Raw genomic sequence first — 18,386 nt, forward strand, 5'->3', positions numbered from 1 at the left:
AAATGTACCTTAATAGATGATACCTGCAGACCGGATTTCGCTAGGTGAAGCAAATAGGACAGTATGACGTCCTCCTGCGCCCGTATGGGATTATGGCCTTGCTGACAGCACCATATGTAGAATCTCTTCCACTTAAAAGCGTAGGAACGCCGCGTGGAAGGCCGTTTGGACTCTTTCAAGATGTTCATGCACTCCTGCGAGAGTCCTAGGTGCCCATACTGCAGGAATTCAGGAGCCATGCTGTTAAGATCAGAGAGGGTAGGTTGGGATGCAGAATCCTGCCCTCCATTCTGCTCAGAAGATCCGGTCTGCACGGCAGCCTCCTGTGAGGTTTTTCCGACAGGTTGAGGAGATCCGTGTACCAGAATTGTCGAGGCCATTGTGGCGCTATAAGAATCATTCTGGTCCTGGATCCGTAAAGTTTGCTGATCACTGCCGGAATGAGGGGAATCGGCGGAAAAGCGTAAAGAAATGTCCCTGACCAGTCAATCAACAGGGCATTCCCTCGAGATCCCGGACGGTAGAACCTGGATGCGAAGTCTGGGCATTTCCTGTTTACATCGTCTGCGAAGAGGTCCAGTTGAGGCCGACCCCATTGCGCGAAGATGTATTCTGCGACTTCGTCGTGCAGGACCCAATCGTGAACGTCCTCCAGGTGTCTGCTTAGAAAGTCTGCTTCTACGTTCTGCTGACCTGGCAGGTGAACTGCTGTGATTGACATTCCTCTGGCCAGGAGCCAATGCCATATCGCTTGGGACTCTCGTGAAAGGGGTAGGGATCTCGTTCCCCCTTGTTTGTTCAAGTAATACATCGTGGTTGTATTGTCCGTCTGTATCAATAGAGTTTTCCCCTGAATTAGCGGTGTGAAAGACTTGAGAGCCAGATGGACCGCTCTGAGTTCTAGCAGATTGATGTGGTACTGCTTCTCCTTGTCTGACCACAGACCCTGCGCTTGAAAAGGACCCAGATGAGCCCCCCATCCCTGAAGAGACGCATCCGTTACCAGAGTGTCGGATGGAAGTACCTGGTGAAACGGAGCGCCCACTGACAGGTGAGGTCTGTGCATCCACCATCTCAATGACTGAAGTGCTACCTCCGGTAGCCGCATTGTGTCTTCCCAGCGACCTGTTCTTTGGCTCCAATTGGCCTCCAATGCCTCTTGGAGGGGTCTCATGTGGAGTCTGGCATTTGGGACAATAAAGATGCACAATGCCATGGAGCCTAGTAGTGATGTCACCTGACGTGCCGTAGGTGCGCTGGCTCTCAACAGGTCCTGGCACTTCTTGTTTATTGAGGACAGTCGTTCCTCCGAAGGATACACTTTTTGTAGTTCTGTGTTTATGATAGCTCCTAGGTAGTGAAGACTCTGCGTTGGAGTCAAGGTTGACTTCTGGTAATTGACCTGAAGACCTAGAGCTTCGCAAACTCCTAGTACAATGTCCCGATGGCTTCTCGCCTGCTCCGGAGAAGAAGCCTTTAGTAGCCAGTCGTCTAGGTATGGATATATGTATATCCTTTGTCTTCGTAGATGCGCCGCCACCACTGCCATACATTTCGAGAAAACTCTTGGAGAAGATTTCAGACCAAAGGGTAGAACCCTGAACTGGTAATGCTGTAACGCTACTCGAAAGCGCAGGAATTTTCGATGCTTTGGAGCTATTGGGATGTGGAAATACGCATCCTGCAGGCCGATGGAGCACATCCAGTCTCCCTGATGCAGTTGAGGGAAAATTTGGTGAAGCGCTAGCATTCTGAACTTCTGCTTTCTTATGTGTTTGTTCAGCAGTCTTAGATCCAGGATTGGCCTGAAAACGCCCTCTTGACCCTTCTTTGCTACTAGAAAGTAACGGGAGTAGACCCCCTTTCCTCTGTGGGCAGGAGGAACCCTTTCTATGGCATTCTTTCTTAGGAGGGCGAGAGCAAGGTGAGATGAGCCGGATTGTGTTTCGTTGGTGGCAAGTGTGGTGGAGGCTGCTTGAAAAGGAGAGAATAGCCATGTTCGACAATATTGAGCACCCATTTGTCTCTTGTGATAGAGTGCCACTCGTGAAGATGAGCAATAATACTTCCCCCCACCGGAGTGGTGTACAGTGTCGAGAGAAGCGAGACTTCATTGCTTAGTGGGTGCTTTTGGAGTGGACTGTTGAGGTCTGCTTGACCCTCGCTCCCTTGTGTTTCTTCGCTGAAACAGAGGGCGTCCCTGTCGTTGCTGAGACCTTTGCGACCAATGAGGGGTTTGAACCCTCTGTTGGAAAGGGCGTCTATCGTACGGTCTGTACCTCCGCCTGAAATCTTTCCTTCTTTCGAGGCCTACCGCCTTCATGGTATCCACCTCGGTCTTCATGCGGGCCATCTCTTCGTCTGCATGGGCACCGAATAGAGAATTCCCGGCAAATGGGAGATTCAGGATACGTTGTTGTGCCTCCTGTTTCAAGCCAGTGAGCCTCAGCCAGGAAGATCTCCTCGCACAGATACCATGTGCGTACCCATGAGCCGCCAAATCCGCCCCATCCGCTGCCGCGCTGATAACTTGGTTAGATACCAGGCATCCTTCCTGTAGAATCTCTTGGAAATCTTGCCTGTCTTCTCTGGGCAGTTTTTCTGTAAATCTACTGAGGGAATCCCACAGAGAACGATCGTACCTGCCCAGGAGCGCAGACGCACTAGAGACCTTCATTGCTGAAGCCGCTGTCCCGCACATCTTTCTTCCCAGAGAGTCTAAATGCCTGCTCTCTTTATCCGGGGGTACCGTGGATGAAGATGCCACCGAGTGGGTCTTTCGGGTGGCAGCTATGATCACTGAGTCTGGTGGCGGATCCTTCCTAAGGAATAAAGGGTCTTGCTCTGAAGCCTTGTACTTTTTAAGAATCCGAGCCGGGGCAGACTTAAGCGAGGCTGGGGCCAGAAGAGTGTCCATGGTCGGCTGCAACAAACCAGGCACTAGAGGCAGCAACTTTTTCGACGCTGATCTCTGTTGTAGCATCTCAAAGATGATTGATGAGGAGGTAGACGGTTCTGGAACCTCTATATTGAGTTTCTGCGCTCCTCTTAGCAACACCTCGTTGAAAGTGGTTATGTCATCCACTGGTGAGACTCTAGCAGGTGGTGAATGTGTAAGAGTAGGTGAGTAACGCCCGACAGAAGAACCTGATGAAGACCAAGAGGGTGATCTTCTTGAGCGCGACCTGGATCTCCGTTGAGAGCGAGATCTGCTGCGGGACGCTGTAGCCGAGCGCCTAGACCTCGCGGTCGGCTGTCGAGGAGCTGAACGAGCCCGTTCTGCCCCGGCTGTCGGCGATGGCGTTCTTGGCGGGGAGGCAGTGGGTGAATACATTCGCGAATATTGCGAATCTGGGGAGGCCGCTGGTCTGTTGAGGCTCTCCAGCCATCTCGGAGATAGGTTGATGGGCGAGACATGCCCAGGAGATGCTCTTGACCGAGAAGAGTCGCTCGGTATGGAGACCACTGGAGACGGAGCCTTGTCTGGCGAGGGGCGATGTTCTGCTCCCTGTTGGACAGGTAAAACCTGCGTCGACGTCGATGGCTGTTTCGACGTCGAAGGACGCCCAGTCGGTCGGTCCTGCCTCGACGTTGATTGCCTCGACGTTGATTGCCTTGACGTCGAACGGCGTTCCTTGGACCTCGACCTGCTCGCCGTCGCGTGCCTCGACGTGGAGCGATGGGAGGTTGACGGCGGATGTTTCTCGTGCCGTCGTGGAGATCTCGACGCCGTGTGTCCTGACGTCGGGGGCGCACAGCCTTTGGCGGCGACCGGGCATGCCGGTGATGGCTCGACGTCGATCGGCGGGCTGCCGTCGACAGAGACCTGCCCCTGCTCTGATGTTCCCTCGACGCCGTTCCCTTCGACGTCGGGTGCGTCGCAGTCGACGGCGATCTATGCCGGTGGGACGGTGGTAGCGACGACGTCGACGGTGAACAAACAGGTATTTTCCTACCTGTCGACATCGACCGGGCCATTCTCTCCTGAGAATGGCCTTCTGGATGCCTGGGGAGTGAGGAGGACGATGTTCTTTTCCTCTCCTGAAGCCCATGAAGTCGGATCTTCTCTCTGTCTTTCAGAGTCCTCCTAGACATGTTCTTACAGTACTTACAAGTGTCAGGGCAGTGACTCTGAGGTAGGCACACTATGCACAGAGAGTGGGGATCTGACTGGGCCTTCTTCTTCCCACAAGCAGGGCATTTGACAAAAAGAGAAGGCATTTTTCTGTCAGAAAAAACCTTCCTAGCTCAGACAAAGATGTTACTTGTCGAGTGAAAAGTGAAAAAACGCTTTTTTAAAGAATTTTTCTGAGGAAAACTCAGAAAAACTGAGAGCTCAATGCTCCAGGATCCTCTCAGAAGAAGCCGGAAAAAAGAACTGACCTAACTGTGAACCAACTGTCACCTTTCCTTCACCCCTGAGGCATGGTGGGATACTGGAGGTGCTCAGGGTCTTAAAGGCACAGTGCCAAAGTTTTTATGGTTCTCCTGTGTTAAACTACATGCAGCCTATTGGCTAAGAATGCTTCATTGTTTTTCAATGCAGTTTTCTCTATTTTTTCACTAGAGTTTGCTACTGCTTACTTCCCCAAGCCTAGTTTTAGGAGCTTGGGTACTTATTTAGGCTCTATTGTAGTATTTAATAAAAAAATAAAAAATAAAAAAAACTTCATTGAAATAAAGCATTTTAGCCTGTTTTTAACATGATAGCCTGCATGACTGTTTGTTACACATGTATAATGTGTATATATTTTATATATGCTCCGGGGTCCCCGCACAAGGGCGGGAATATTCAATGTTTATGACTATTGATGAGGATCCCCTGGAAGAGAATTGACTTACCAGTGTCCCATCCACCACCGACTCCTCCGAGGCCCTCAGGATGCAAGATGGTCAGGACTTGCTCCTCCCATGTTGTTAGTTGTGGGGGAGGAGGTGGGGGTCCGCCGCCAGTCCGCTGCACCGCGATGTTGTGCCTGGAGACCGTTGAACGCACCTTCCCCTGTAGGTCGTTCCACCTCTTCCTGATGTCCTCCCTATTTCTTGGGTGCTGTCCCACTGCGTTGACCCTGTCCATTATTCTGCACCATAGCTCCATCTTCCTGGCTATTGATGTGTGCTGTACCTGTGAGCCAAATAGCTGTGGCTCTACCCTTAGGATTTCCTCCACCATGACCCTGAGCTCCTCGGAGAAGCGGGGGTGTCTTTGGCGTGACATGGGGTGTTATGTGTGATGTGTGGGGTGGTGTATGTGTTGATGAGTGTGGATGAGTGTAGTGGTATGTGGTGTTTTGTGCGTGGATGTTGTGTGGGTGATGGTGTTGTGTGCCTCTGTGTGTTGGGGTTGTCAATAGCTGTGCTGTCTCTCTGGCCTTCTCTCAGAATTTCTGGTTGTAGGGGTTTGTGGGTGATGTGGGTGTGTGTTTTATATAGTATTGGGTGTGTGGGAGTGGTGTGTGTATGTGTATCAGGTGTGTGTATTTCGAATTGTCCAATGTGGCGGTGTTTTGGAGATGTGTGTGTATTTTGAGCGCGGCGGTGTGTACCGCCAATGGAATACCGCGGTTGAAAGACCGCCACGTGGATTCGTGTGCCGTAATAGCATGGGCGTGTTTCTGTTGGCGTGGAGGTGGAGGATTTGTTACCGCCAGTTTATCGCTGACCTTTGGTGTGGCAGTGTTGTGTGGGTGTCTGAATTTCGGCGGATTCCGTGATGTGTGTCATAATAGCTGTGGCGGTCTACCGCGGTCGCGGCGGTGTATTGGCGGTCTTCTGCACGGCGGTAAGTGCCTTATACCGCCAATGTTGTAATGACCACCATAGTGTACTCCCTTGGATCATAGCTGTGACCATGTGTGGACTATTCACTTTATTTGGGTGGTGGTTTTGTGTTTTGGCCAGCGAAACTACCATAAAAGAAGGCGACAGCAGCCTCTTCACAAGTGTGCATGCTGCCCCACCTCCTCAGCCAGAGTGCTCGCCCGGGTATAAGATGCATGGCTAGAAGCAGCAGATGTATCAGCAGGGTTTGGGACGAGGCAGTGCAACTGTTCATTGGGTGCCATCCAGGATCTTACACCACTTTGAGCCATACAGCCCTACTGTCAGCCACTATAAGTGGGCCGACACTCCACGGACTACAGACTAAGGGCTTGATTTCGGGTCTGACAGATGGAGTAAAGAGTAAAGGGAGACACAGTGGCAAGGATTTAGCATCTGCCACCCTGCCTTTACTCTGCCCAGCAAACTGAAAGATGTCCACTGGCCCACAGACATCTCTATACATTACCAGGAACCACCGTTGAGGCGGATCCTGTCAATGTTGGAAAAGTTTGATGGACAGCTTGCAAACCTTTCCAAAGTTTTTTATTTTTTAAACAGGATCTGACATACCGGAAGGTATTCATAAAAGATAAAAAATATTACTCCCCACACCATGGGGGTTTCCTCCCATGGTGTGGAGGTCTTTATTTTTTTTCCTATCTCACACTACCAAATTTTGCCCGGTGGTGAGCTACAGGCACATAGCGTCACCCAGTCTAAATAGGGCAAATGTGCTTCCTCCAACTACCTTAATTCTGCCGGGCCATCGGAGGAAGATTAAGGCAGATGGAGTAAATTGTACACCACTGGGTTAAACCTGGCAGTCTACCTGACTCAAAATTGGGCAGGTGGCCAAGAGTTCAGCGCAGAGGGGACACTGTTCCACCTAAATGTAAATCAGGGGCTAAGGCTCTGTGCAAATGAGCCACTCTGTAGTGCAATTGTGACTTTTGGGAATATTACGGGATACCAGGAACCTAGCCATATATCCGGTGGCAAAGGTAGGTAGGGAACCCAAAGGGAGACAGAAGATCTGTACCCACCATTGTTCCATAGCGGTTAAGAGCCCTATCTTGGTCTGACTATGTAATGCATTACCTGGGAACAGCAGCCACTAATACCTGCTGATTCCATCATACAGTGACTCTGACCTTTTATGTACAGTACTACGTTGTGTGTGTGTGTGTGTGTGTGTATAGACGTACACACTGACTTCATTACCCTGAGGGTCCAGTGCTAATGGGGTGTACTTGGTGTCCAGTTTTGAGTCCAAAAGTGAAACAAGGCCCAGGGACACCAGTATTAAAATGCTTTCACTATTACAAACTGAGCCCAGTAACAACGGTCTGTCCAAGGTCTCCTGAAATCGTTTCCTCAGCTCGCCTCCCTGCCCTGAACTCTGCAGTGACAGTATGTCTTTCCACTATTTCTTGAATGTAAAGTCACATTGCCACTCCTCTCCACTACGCCCTAACTCCCAATATTTCCAACAGGCCTATGTTTTTTCTTGATTTATTTTACCTTCTGTTTGAACTTTATTTACAAAATGTTGGCATTGTGTGCCTTTCCCCGTCTTTTCTAAATCTTGGGAGAATTTTGTGAACTCAAATTATGTTACAGCATTTTTTGTTCAGAATTGTTCTTCGTTTGGCATTGTGTTTATTAATTGGACAAGGCCATTTGTGACGCTCTACTGAGCGAAAAACATTCATTTTCACCAGATGAGTTACACTTCTTCACAGCAATAGGTTGTTTTTTACAGGGTCATCCCCACACTTTTTGCCTTCCTCCTTCTCTTTTTCTGACCTCATTTTTGCTGGCTTTTAGACTCTGCGCACTTTACCACTGCTAACCAGTGCTGAAGTGCATATGCTCTCTCCCTTTAAACATGGTAACCTTGGATTCTACCTGATTAAACTATTTAATTTACCTATAAGTCCCTAGTAATGTGCACTATAGGTGCCTAGGGCCTGTAGATTAAATGCTACTAGTGGGCCTGCAGCACTGGTTGTGCCACCCACTTAAGTAGCCCCTTTACCTTATCTCAGGCCTGCCATTGCAAGGCCTGTGTGTGCAGTTTCACTGTCACCTCGACTTGGCATTTAAAAGTACTTGCCAAGCCTAAACCTCCTCTTTCTCCACACATAAGTCACCTCTAATGTGTGCCCTAGGTATCCCCTAGAGCAGGGTGCTGTGTGGGTGAAAGGTAGGACATGTACCTGTGTAGTTTACATGTCGTGGTAGTGTTAAACTCCTAAATTAGTTTTTACACTACTGTGAGGCCTGCTCCCTTCATAGGCTAACCTTGGGGCTGCCCTCATACAGTATTGAAGTGGTAGCTGCTGATCTGAAAGGAGTAGGCAAGTCATATTTAGTATGGCCAGAATGGTAATACCAAATCCTGCTGACTGCTGAAGTTGGATTTAATATTGCTATTCTAGAAATGCCACTTTTAGAAAGTGAGCATTTATTTGCACTTAAATCGTTCTGTGCCCTTCAATCCACGTGTGGCTAGGTTTAGTTGACAGCTCCTTGTGCATTCACTCAGACACACCCCAAACACAGGGTACTCAGCCTCACTTGCATACATCTGCATTTTGAATGGGTCTTCCTGGGCTGGGAGGGTGGAGGGCCTGCCCTCAAACAAGGGACTGCCACACCCCCTACTGGGACCCTGGCAGACAGGATTGAACTGAAAGGGAACCTGGTGCATTTCTTAGACACTCTTTGAAGTCACCCCCACTTCAAAGGCACAATTTAGTATAAAACAGGGCCTCTGCCTTACCTCATCAGACACTTGCTGGAGAAGAAACCTGAAGCAGAAACTACATCCTGCCAAGAAGAACTGCCTGGCTGCTCAAAGGACTCACCTGTCTGCTTTCTACAAAGGATTGCTGCTTTGCTGTTGGCCTGCTGCCTTGCTGAACTCTTGTCTGGCTGTAAAAGTGCTCTCTAAGGGCTTGGATAGAGCTTGCCTCCTGTTCCTTGAAGTCTCAGGACCAAAAAGACTTCTCTTTTTCACTTGGACGCTTCGTGCGCCGAAAATTTCGACGCACAGCTTGCTCTGCGGCGAGAAAATCGCCGCACACCGACGCTGATCGACGCGATGCCTTTGGGGCAACCAGAACTTCGACGCACGGCCTCGCAAGGACAACGCCGCTCGACTTCCAGAGGGGAAATCGACGCAACAGCTGCCATGAGAACGAAAATTCCACGCACAGCCTCCCGGAACGACGCGCAGCCGGAAAACAAGCAGAAGAATCCACGCACAGACCCCGGGACATCTGGTAATCCCGCGAACCACAGAAAGAGACTGTCCGCATGCCGGAAAACGACGCACAACTTCCCTGCATGAAAAATAACGACGCAAGTCCGTGTGTGCGGGGGAGAAATCGACGCACACACCATTTTTCCACGTATCTCTTCTTCTGCGGCCCTTTGCGGAGATTTTCCACTGTAAACCAGGTACTTTGTGCTTGAAAGAGACTTTGTTTGCTTTTTAAAGACTTAAGACACTTTATACCACTTTTCAGTGATATCTTTACAAATTCACATTGCAACTTTATTCGTTTTGACCTACAATTATCCTGATAAATATTATATATTTTTCTAAAACACTGTGTGGTGTATTTTTGTGGTGCTATATGGTGGTATTGTACGATTTATTGCACAAATACTTTACACATTGCCTTCTAAGTTAAGCCTGACTGATCGTGCCAAGCTACCAGAGGGTGGGCACAGGCTGATTTTGGATTGTGTGTGACTTACCCTGACTAGAGTGAGGGTTCTTGCTTGGACAGAGGGTAACCTGACTGCCAACCAAAAACCCCATTTCTAACATTGGTGATCAGCGGTGAGGATAGGACTTGTATTTGTGCAGTGATATACAGTAGCTAAGTATTTCACTACCTAGCCACAGTTGAAGGTCAGCTTGATTTTGATATCTTTTTTGCAAAATTCGTTTTTTCCTGACAATTTTCAAAAACTAAATCCTCACTCAACATGTCTCTGACGGGGTCCCAAGTAGGAGACTTTGACCTAGGCCTGTTGGATACATATACGGTCAAACAGCTAAAAGGGTTCTGCAGGGCAATGAGGGTACCCACCCAAGGGGCCTCCAAAAAGGAGGAATTTCAAGTGGCGCTGAGGGCCTGGGCAGAAGCCCATTTAGAGGAGGATGATGAGGAAGAGGAGCCAGAAAATGGCCCCCCAGAGGATTTATTGCTATCAGTGGATGATGTTACCACTGCAATTGTGCCCCCTTCCAGACCAGGGAGCAGTGTCTCTGTGCAAAGCCTGACCGCAGAGGAAAGGAGAGAGGAAAGGGAGTTCCAATTGCAAATGGCAAAACTGAAAATTGAGGCTCAACAGGAGGAAAGAAGGGCAGAGAGAGAAGCCAAGCAAGCTGAGAGAGCCTTGGCTGAAAATAAATTGTTATTGGCTCATGAACTGAGTCTCAAGGAGCTGGATCTCAAGGCAAAGCAGTCTGAATCCAGCAATAATGGTGGCAGCATACTGACAGGACCTGCTGGAGAAAAGAAGGTTAGTATACCCAAAAATGTGGTGCCCAGTTTTGTGGTGGGAGATGACATAGATAAATGGTTAGCTGCTTATGAAGTTGCACTAAGGGCTCATGAGGTTCCTGAAGGGCAATGGGGGGTAGCTATGTGGGGTTATGTGCCGTCACTGGGGAGGGACACACTTCTCACATTGGATCAACCTGATCAAAACACATACCCACTTCAGAAAGCCACTTTACTTGCCAAGTTTGGGCTGACCCCTGAGGGATACCGTCAGAGGTTCAGGGACAGCCCCAAACAAACCACACAAACCTGGGTAGATTTCTTTGACTTTTCCAGTAAGGCACTGAATGGATGGGCGCGGAGCAACAAAGTAGATAATTATAAAGGGTTATATGACCTGATTCTGAGAGAGCATATGCTCAATACTACTTTTACAGAGTTGCGCCAGCACTTGGTAGATAGTAAGCTGACTGATCCCAGGAAGCTTGCTGAGGAGGCGGACCTCTGGGTGAGCACCAGAGTGTCCAAAAGGTATCTGGGAGTGACCCCGAGAAGGGTGGTTCCGGTTCCCCCCGACAGAGTGAGGGGGAGGTTAGAGATGACCCAGACGAGTCCCAGAGTAAGGGGTGAGGAAAGGGTTCCCATGCCCCATCTGAGAAACAGGGTGGGGGTTCTGGTGGGCAGTGGCCCAAAGCATCCCATTCCCAACCCCGCTGCTTTGAGTGTTCCCAGCTAGGACACAGGAAGGGGGACTCTGTCTGTCCAAAGAACTCACCCAGTATTGGGACCTCTACAGGGGTGGCCCATGTGGCCTTAGGGGAATGTAGTCCCCAGAGGCAGGTCGTAGACCATGCCTTCATCTCCTTTAGTTGGGAGGTGGACTCAGAGGGTAAAGTGGTGATCCCTGAGGGTGGGAGTCGTCACTTCCACCAGGTGGGAGTGAATGGGGTCCCAGTCACCGCTCTGAGAGACACAGGGGCTAGTCTTACCATGATTGTGGAAAGACTAGTGTCACAAGAGCAGTACACCGGACAGGTGTGTAGAGTGACTCCAGCCATTGGGGAAGATTTATTCCGCCCCATGGCCCGGGTGTCCCTAGAGTGGGGTGGGGAGGTGACCCAGAGGCGGGTCATAGTTAGTCCCCTGCTGCCCATTGACTGCATTCTGGGGAATGAGTTTCCCTTAGTGTCAGGAGAGCTGAGAGGGTTGACCCCCAAGGGTGCCCTGACAGTTCAGATGTCTGGCAGTACCACTCCCCAGAGGAGGGTATGTAAGCCCGGATGGGGAGGCACAGTGAGGAAGGACTCACCCCTGTCCTCTGTTCAGCCTCAGGGTACAGACCCTGGGCTGAGGGACCAGTATCAGGGACCCACCCCTGACCTGGTGAGAATGGAGAAGGGGTGCAAGACCCCTGGGGTTACTGCCACCCATTCTGGGATGCTTCAGGAACCCCTTGGGAGCTCCCTACCAGCCCCTCAGTTGGAGGAGAAGCTCATCCAACAGCCCCCCTCAGGGTCTCCACCTAGCAGTGGATGGTCGGGGGCCTGGCTCATAACACTGACAGCTGTCAGTGGCATCTGTTGGTTTATGTCCTTGTGGGCAGAGTTTTCCCTGGGTTGGGGACAGAAGTCAGACCCAAGGAATGGAATGGGCCACATCACTTTGTTGGCCATGGTGGTACTGTCTGCATACTGGGATGTATCTGTAAGCAAATTAAAGTTAGGAGCTTTACAGATGGGGTCCCCAGGTGATGAGATGGGTTCCCCATGGGCCAGATCAGTGGCCCCAGAGAGTATAGACAAAGAAGCCTCACTGAGTTCATTAAGGCGTAGAACTGGCGAGTGCCCTTGCAGTAGTGGGCCATTGTCCATGTTCTATCGCCTTAAGCAGGGAAGTCCATCAGAGTGTTGATTAGTCTACCCTGGCTTTAGGCTGGTAGGGGGTCATGTTGGATCTGGCTTTTTGACAGGGTCATCCCCAAACCTTTTGCCTTCCTCCTTCTCTTTTTCTGGTCTCATTTTTGCTGGCTTTTAGACTCTGCGCACTTTACCACTGCTAACCAGTGCTGAAGTGCATATGCTCTCTCCCTTCAAACATGGTAACCTTGGATCCTACCTGATTAGACTATTTAATTTACCTATAAGTCCCTAGTAATGTGCACTATAGGTGCCTAGGGCCTGTAGATTAAATGCTACTAGTGGGCCAGCAGCACTGGTTGTGCCACCCACTTAAGTAGCCCCTTTACCTTATCTCAGGCCTGCCATTGCAAGGCCTGTGTGTGCAGTTTCACTGTCACCTCGACTTGGCATTTAAAAGTACTTGCCAAGCCTAAACCTTCCCTTTCTCCACACATAAGTCACCTCTAATGTGTGCCCTAGGTAGCCCCTAGAGCAGGGTGCTGTGTGGGTGAAAGGTAGGACATGTACCTGTGTAGTTTACATGTCCTGGTAGTGTAAAACTCCTAAATTCGTTTTTACACTACTGTGAGGCCTGCTCCCTTCATAGGCTAACATTGGGGCTGCCCTCATACAGTATTGAAGTGGTAGCTGCTGATCTGAAAGGAGTAGGCAGGTCATATTTAGTATGGCCAGAATGGTAATACCAAATCCTGCTGACTGGTGAAGTTGGATTTAATATTGCTATTCTAGAAATGCCACTTTTAGAAAGTGAGCATTTCTTTGCACTTAAATCTTTCTGTGGCCTTCTATCCACGTCTGGCTAGGTTTAGTTGACAGCTCCTTGTGCATTCACTCAGACACACCCCAAACACAGGGTACTCAGCCTCACTTGCCTACATCTGCATTTTGAATGGGTCTTTCTGGGCTGAGAGGGTGGAGGGCCTGCCCTCACACAAAGGACTGCCACACCCCCTACTGGGACCCTGGCAGACAGGATTGAACTGAAAGGGAACCTGGTGCATTTCTTAGACACTCTTTGAAGTCACCCCCACTTCAAAGGTACAATTTAGTATAAAATAGGGCCTCTGCCCTACCTCATCAGACACTTGCTGGAGAAGAAACCTGAACCAGAAACTACATCCTGCCAAGAAGAACTGCCTGGCTGCTCAAAGGACTCACCTGTCTGCTTTCTACAAAGGACTGCTGCCTTGCTGTTGACCTGCTGCCTTGCTGAACTCTTTTCTGGCTGTAAATGTGCTCTCCAAGGGCTTGGATAGAGCTTGGCTCCTGTTCCCTGAAGTCTCAGGACCAAAAAGACTTCTCTTTTTCACTTGGACGCTTCGTGCGCCGAAAATTTCAACGCACAGCTTGCTCTGCGGCGAGAAAATCGCTGCACATGACGCTGATCGACGCGACGCCTTCGGGGCGATCGGAACTTCGATGCACGGCCTCGCAAGGACAACGCCGCCCGACTTCCAGAGGGGAAATCGACGCGACGCCTGCCGTGAGAACGAAAATTCCACGCACAGCCTCCCGGAACGACGCGCAGCCGGAAAACAAACCGAAGAATCCACGCACAGACCCCGGGACATCTGGTAATCCCGCGAACCACAGAAAGAGACTGTCCGCGCGCCAGAAAACTACGCACGACTTCCCCGCGTGAAAAATAACGACGCAAGTCCGTGTGTGCCGGGGAGAAATCAACGCACACACCATTTTTCCACGTATCTCTTCTTCTGCGGCCCTTTGCGGAGATTTTCCACTGTTAACCAGGTACTTTGTGCTTGAAAGAGACTTTGGGGGTCATTCTGACCCTGGCGGTCATCGACCGCCAGGGCCAACGACCGCGGAAGCACCGCCAACAGGCTGGCGGTGCTTCCTGGCCAATTCTGACCGCGGCAGTAAAGCCGCGGTCAGAAAAGGGAAACCGGCGGTTTCCCGCCGGTTTTCCCCTGGCCATAGGAATCCTCCATGGCGGCGCTGCAAGCAGCGCCACCATGGGGATTCCGGCCCCCTTCCAACCATCCTGTTCCTGGCGGTAACAGGATGGCGGGAACGGGTGTCGTGGGGCCCCTGGGGGTCCCTGCACTGCCCATGCCACTGGCATGGCCAGTGCAGGGGCCCCCTAACAGGGCCCCATAAAGATTTTCAGTGTCTGCTTTGCAGACACTGAAAATCGCGACGGGTGCCACTGCACCCATCGCACCCCTTCAACTCCGCCGGCTCCATTCGGAGCCGGCTTCATTGTTGAAGGGGCTTTCCCGCTGGGCCGGCGGGCGGCCTTCTGGCGGTCGCCCGCCGGCCCAGCGGGAAAGTCAGAATGACCGCCGCTGTCATTTGACCGCGGTACGGTCTTCTGGCGGTTCCCGCCAGGCGTGCGGCTTCCGCCGCCTGCCGGGGTCGGAATGACCCCCTTTGTTTGCTTTTTAAAGACTTAAGACACTTTATATCACTTTTCAGTGATATCTTTACAAATTCACATTGCAACTTTATTCGTTTTGACCTACAATTATCCTGATAAATATTATATATTTTTCTAAAACACTGTGTGGTGTATTTTTGTGGTGCTATATGATGGTATTGTATGATTTATTGCACAAATACTTTACACATTGCCTTCTAAGTTAAGCCTGACTGCTCGTGCCAGATTGTGAGTGACTTACCCTGACTAGAGTGAGGGTTCTTGCTTGGACAGAGGGTAACCTGACTGCCAACCAAAAACCCCATTTCTAACAGTACACCATTGGGTTAAACCTGGCAGTCTATCTGACTCAAAATTGGGCAGGTGGCCAAGAGATCAGCGCAGAGGGGGCACTGTTCCACCTAAATGTAAATCAGGGGCTAAGGCTCTGTGCAAATGAGCCACTCTGTAGTGCAATTGTGACTTTTGGGAATATTACGGGATACCAGGAACCTAGCCATATATCCGGTTGCAAAGGTAGGTAGGGAACCCAAAGGGAGACAGAAGATCTGTACCCACCATTGTTGCATAGAGGTTAAGAGCCCTAACTTGGTATGACTATGTAATGCAATGCCTGGGAACAGCAGCCACTAATACCTGCTGATTCCATCATACAGTGACTCTGACCTTTTATGTACAGTACTACGTTGTGTGTGTGTGTGTGTGTGTATAGAAGTACACACTGACTTCATTACCCTGAGGGTCCAGTGCTAATGGGGTGTACTTGGTGTCCAGTTTTGAGTCCAAAAGTGAGGCAAGGCCCAGGGACACCAGTATTAAAATGCTTTCACTATTACAAACTGAGCCCAGTAACAACGGTCGGCCCCAGGTCTCCTGAAATCGTTTCCTCAGCTCGCCTCCCTGCCCTGAACTCTGCAGTGACAGTATGTCTTTCCACTATTTCTTGAATGTAAAGTCACACTGCCACTCCTCTCCACTACGCCCTAACTCCCAATATTTCCAACAGGCCTATGTTTTTTCTCGACTTATTTTACCTTCTGTTTGAACTTTATTTACAAAATGTTGGCATTGTGTGCCTTTCCCCGTCTTTTCTAAATCTTGGGAGAATTTTGTGAACTCAAATTATGTCACAGCATTTTTTGTTCAGAATTGTTCTTCGTTTGGCATTGTGTTTATTAATTGGACAAGGCCATTTGTCACGCTCTACTGAGCGAAAAACATTCATTTTCACCAGATGAGTTACACTTCTTCACGGCAATAGGTTGTAAGTAATAGGCAACTCTCCTTAGTGTTGATGAACCTCAGGTTGTGAAAGCCTGGGAGTGGGAATTTGCTAAATAGAAAAAAAAGTTTGAAGGCAAATGCATTCCGTGTGTTGACGACTATGGGGGTGATTCCATTTCGTACAATATTTCACCGAGCACATCTGTATGAAATCAGCCCCTCCCTCCATCTTTGCAAAACTACCTTTCTCCCCTTCACTTTTCGACACAGGCTTGTTCTTGAAAGTTGTTCTAACCTGTGGTTAACCCACTCATTCATTCGATTATTTTTCATACGCGAATACTATGTTCTAATATATGGAATTTCATATTTTTTCTTTAAGTTCAAGTCCGAAGTGGGACTTTTTAAAGCAAAAGACCAATTTTTGAACGTTTCTGCAAAGCATTTTATCCAATACCTGCATAACTCGTGGACATCTTAGGCACCCACAGAAAATATTGCATAAGTAGAGCTCGTACCCCTACATCCTCATACTTCAACTTGTACACAGCAAATTATGTAGCACCCATTTAATAATTGCAGGATCACACAAGTTTCCTTGAATTACACATCTGGTAGATGTCATTGTAAATAATAATGGGTGGAGTGCGCTGTCACAATGTGGTTCAGGCAGGTGATGTGACATCTCCAGTCACATCAGACAAAGGGTTAGGTACCTTCAAAGACAGATATCAATGTCTCTTGGATTGTTGGGTTATTAACCCCATCAAATCGGTAGTTTATTTGTGGGCCCCATTTGTCTTTAAACAACCCAAAATGTAACTACATGCAGCATAAAAAGTCTGATGTGTGTTAATCAAGATTTAAAGCACATTGCTTATGCTTTAATTGGCATCTTACCTTAACAACTCAAAGCAGTAGACATAGGCTGCACACCAAGAGTTCCAAACCATATCATAATTGCTGACAGGCTGCCCCTTTGACCTCTTCAGTGACCGCTGGAGAAGGGGGGGAGAGAGATCACATCAGGATTCTGACTTCAGAGGGATTGTAAGGTGTGAGATTACTGAATTTTTATATAAAAGAAAACCGAAGTTAGTTCCTACCAAAGCCTTTGTAAACAGAGGCATCATCAGATCAGAAGCCATGAGGTACAAGAAGGAGAACAGTTGATGAAAAGTCTTCTCAATGTCTTGACACAGAATTTGGATCATTATCCCTCTGCCGATCAGTATCGTCCCATCACTCTTGCACCTAAGAATAATGGTAAAAAGCACAGTTCTTCAAGGAGATCCTAATTCTCCACTGATAAGAAATCTCTGCACATCAGGAAAGTACCACAAGTAACAAAGCACCTATCCCTCTATCCTGCTCCTCGTTTGTACATAATCTTGAGTGATTCCTGCCGTGGCTGATGTTACTTTGAGAGACAGAAATATTTGTATTTAGTTGTAGTTGTTGATCAAAAAGAAAATAAGTTACTTACCTGTTGTAGGAAGTTGGCTCTGTATATACTATTTTAAAGTAAGAAATAGTGTGCACAGAGTCCAAGGGTTCCCATTAGAGGTAAAATATTGGCAAAAATAGATAATACTAATGCTCTATTTTGTGGTAGTGTGGTCGAGCAGTAGGATTATCAGAGGGGAGAGTTAAGCATTTGTTGTACACACAGGCAATAAATGAGGAACACACACTCAAAGACTTACTCCAGGCCAATAGGTTTTTTATATTGAAAATATATTTTCTTAGTTCATTTTAAGAACCACAGGTTCAAGATTTACATTAAACACTTTAAATGTAAGGTACTTCACTTAGGTACTTTAGGAACTTTGAATGAACAGTATATCCTGTACAGTCTTTTTAAAAATGGCATTAAGCTATTTCAAAAGTGGACACTGCAAAAATCAACAGTTCCTGGGGGAGGTAAGTAAAGGTTAGTTTTGGAGGTAAGTAAAACACTTACAAGTCTCAAAGTTGGGGCATAGGAAGCCCACCGTTGGGGGTTCAAGGCAACCCCAAAGTTACCACACCAGCAGCTCAGGGCCGGTCAGGTGCAGAGGTCAAAGAGGTGCCCAAAACACATAGGCTTCTATGGAGAACAGCGGTATCCTGGTTCCAGTCTGCCAGCAAGTAAGTACCTGCGTCCTCGGGGGGCAGACCAGGGGGGTTTTGTAGGGCACCGGGGGGGAAACAAGAAAGCACAGAAAGTACACCCTCAGCGGCACAGGGGCAGCCAGGTGCAGTGTGCAAACAGGCGTCGGGTTTTGTATAGAAAGTAATAGAGAGACGTGGGGGTCACTTCAACGATGCAGGCAGGCACAGGGGGGGCTCCTTGGGGCAGCCACCACCTGGACAAGGCAGAGGATCGCTTGGGGGGTCGCTCTTGCACTGGAGTTCGGTTCCTTCAGGTCCTGGGGGCTGCGGGTGCAGTGTTGGTTCCAGGCTTCGGGTCCCTTGTTACCGGCAGTCGCGGTCAGGGGAGCCTCTGGATTCTCT

At 49.1% G+C, this 18,386-nt stretch overlaps 1 protein-coding gene across 1 annotated transcript in view; it reads right to left on the minus strand.

The window, feature by feature from the left end:
- LOC138267043 (uncharacterized) overlaps positions 1 to 18,386 on the minus strand; it is a 131,837-nt gene that overhangs the window by 32,821 nt on the left and 80,630 nt on the right. Inside the window, exons 5-6 of the mRNA XM_069215890.1 lie at positions 16,997 to 17,144; positions 16,791 to 16,888 (exon numbers count right to left, since the gene is read on the minus strand). The gene's annotated coding sequence lies outside the window, so the exon portion shown is untranslated. The remainder of the gene's footprint in view (positions 1 to 16,790; positions 16,889 to 16,996; positions 17,145 to 18,386) is intronic.

This window comes from Pleurodeles waltl, chromosome 12 (assembly GCF_031143425.1).
Source record: "Pleurodeles waltl isolate 20211129_DDA chromosome 12, aPleWal1.hap1.20221129, whole genome shotgun sequence".
Classification (NCBI taxonomy): Eukaryota; Metazoa; Chordata; class Amphibia; order Caudata; family Salamandridae; genus Pleurodeles; species Pleurodeles waltl.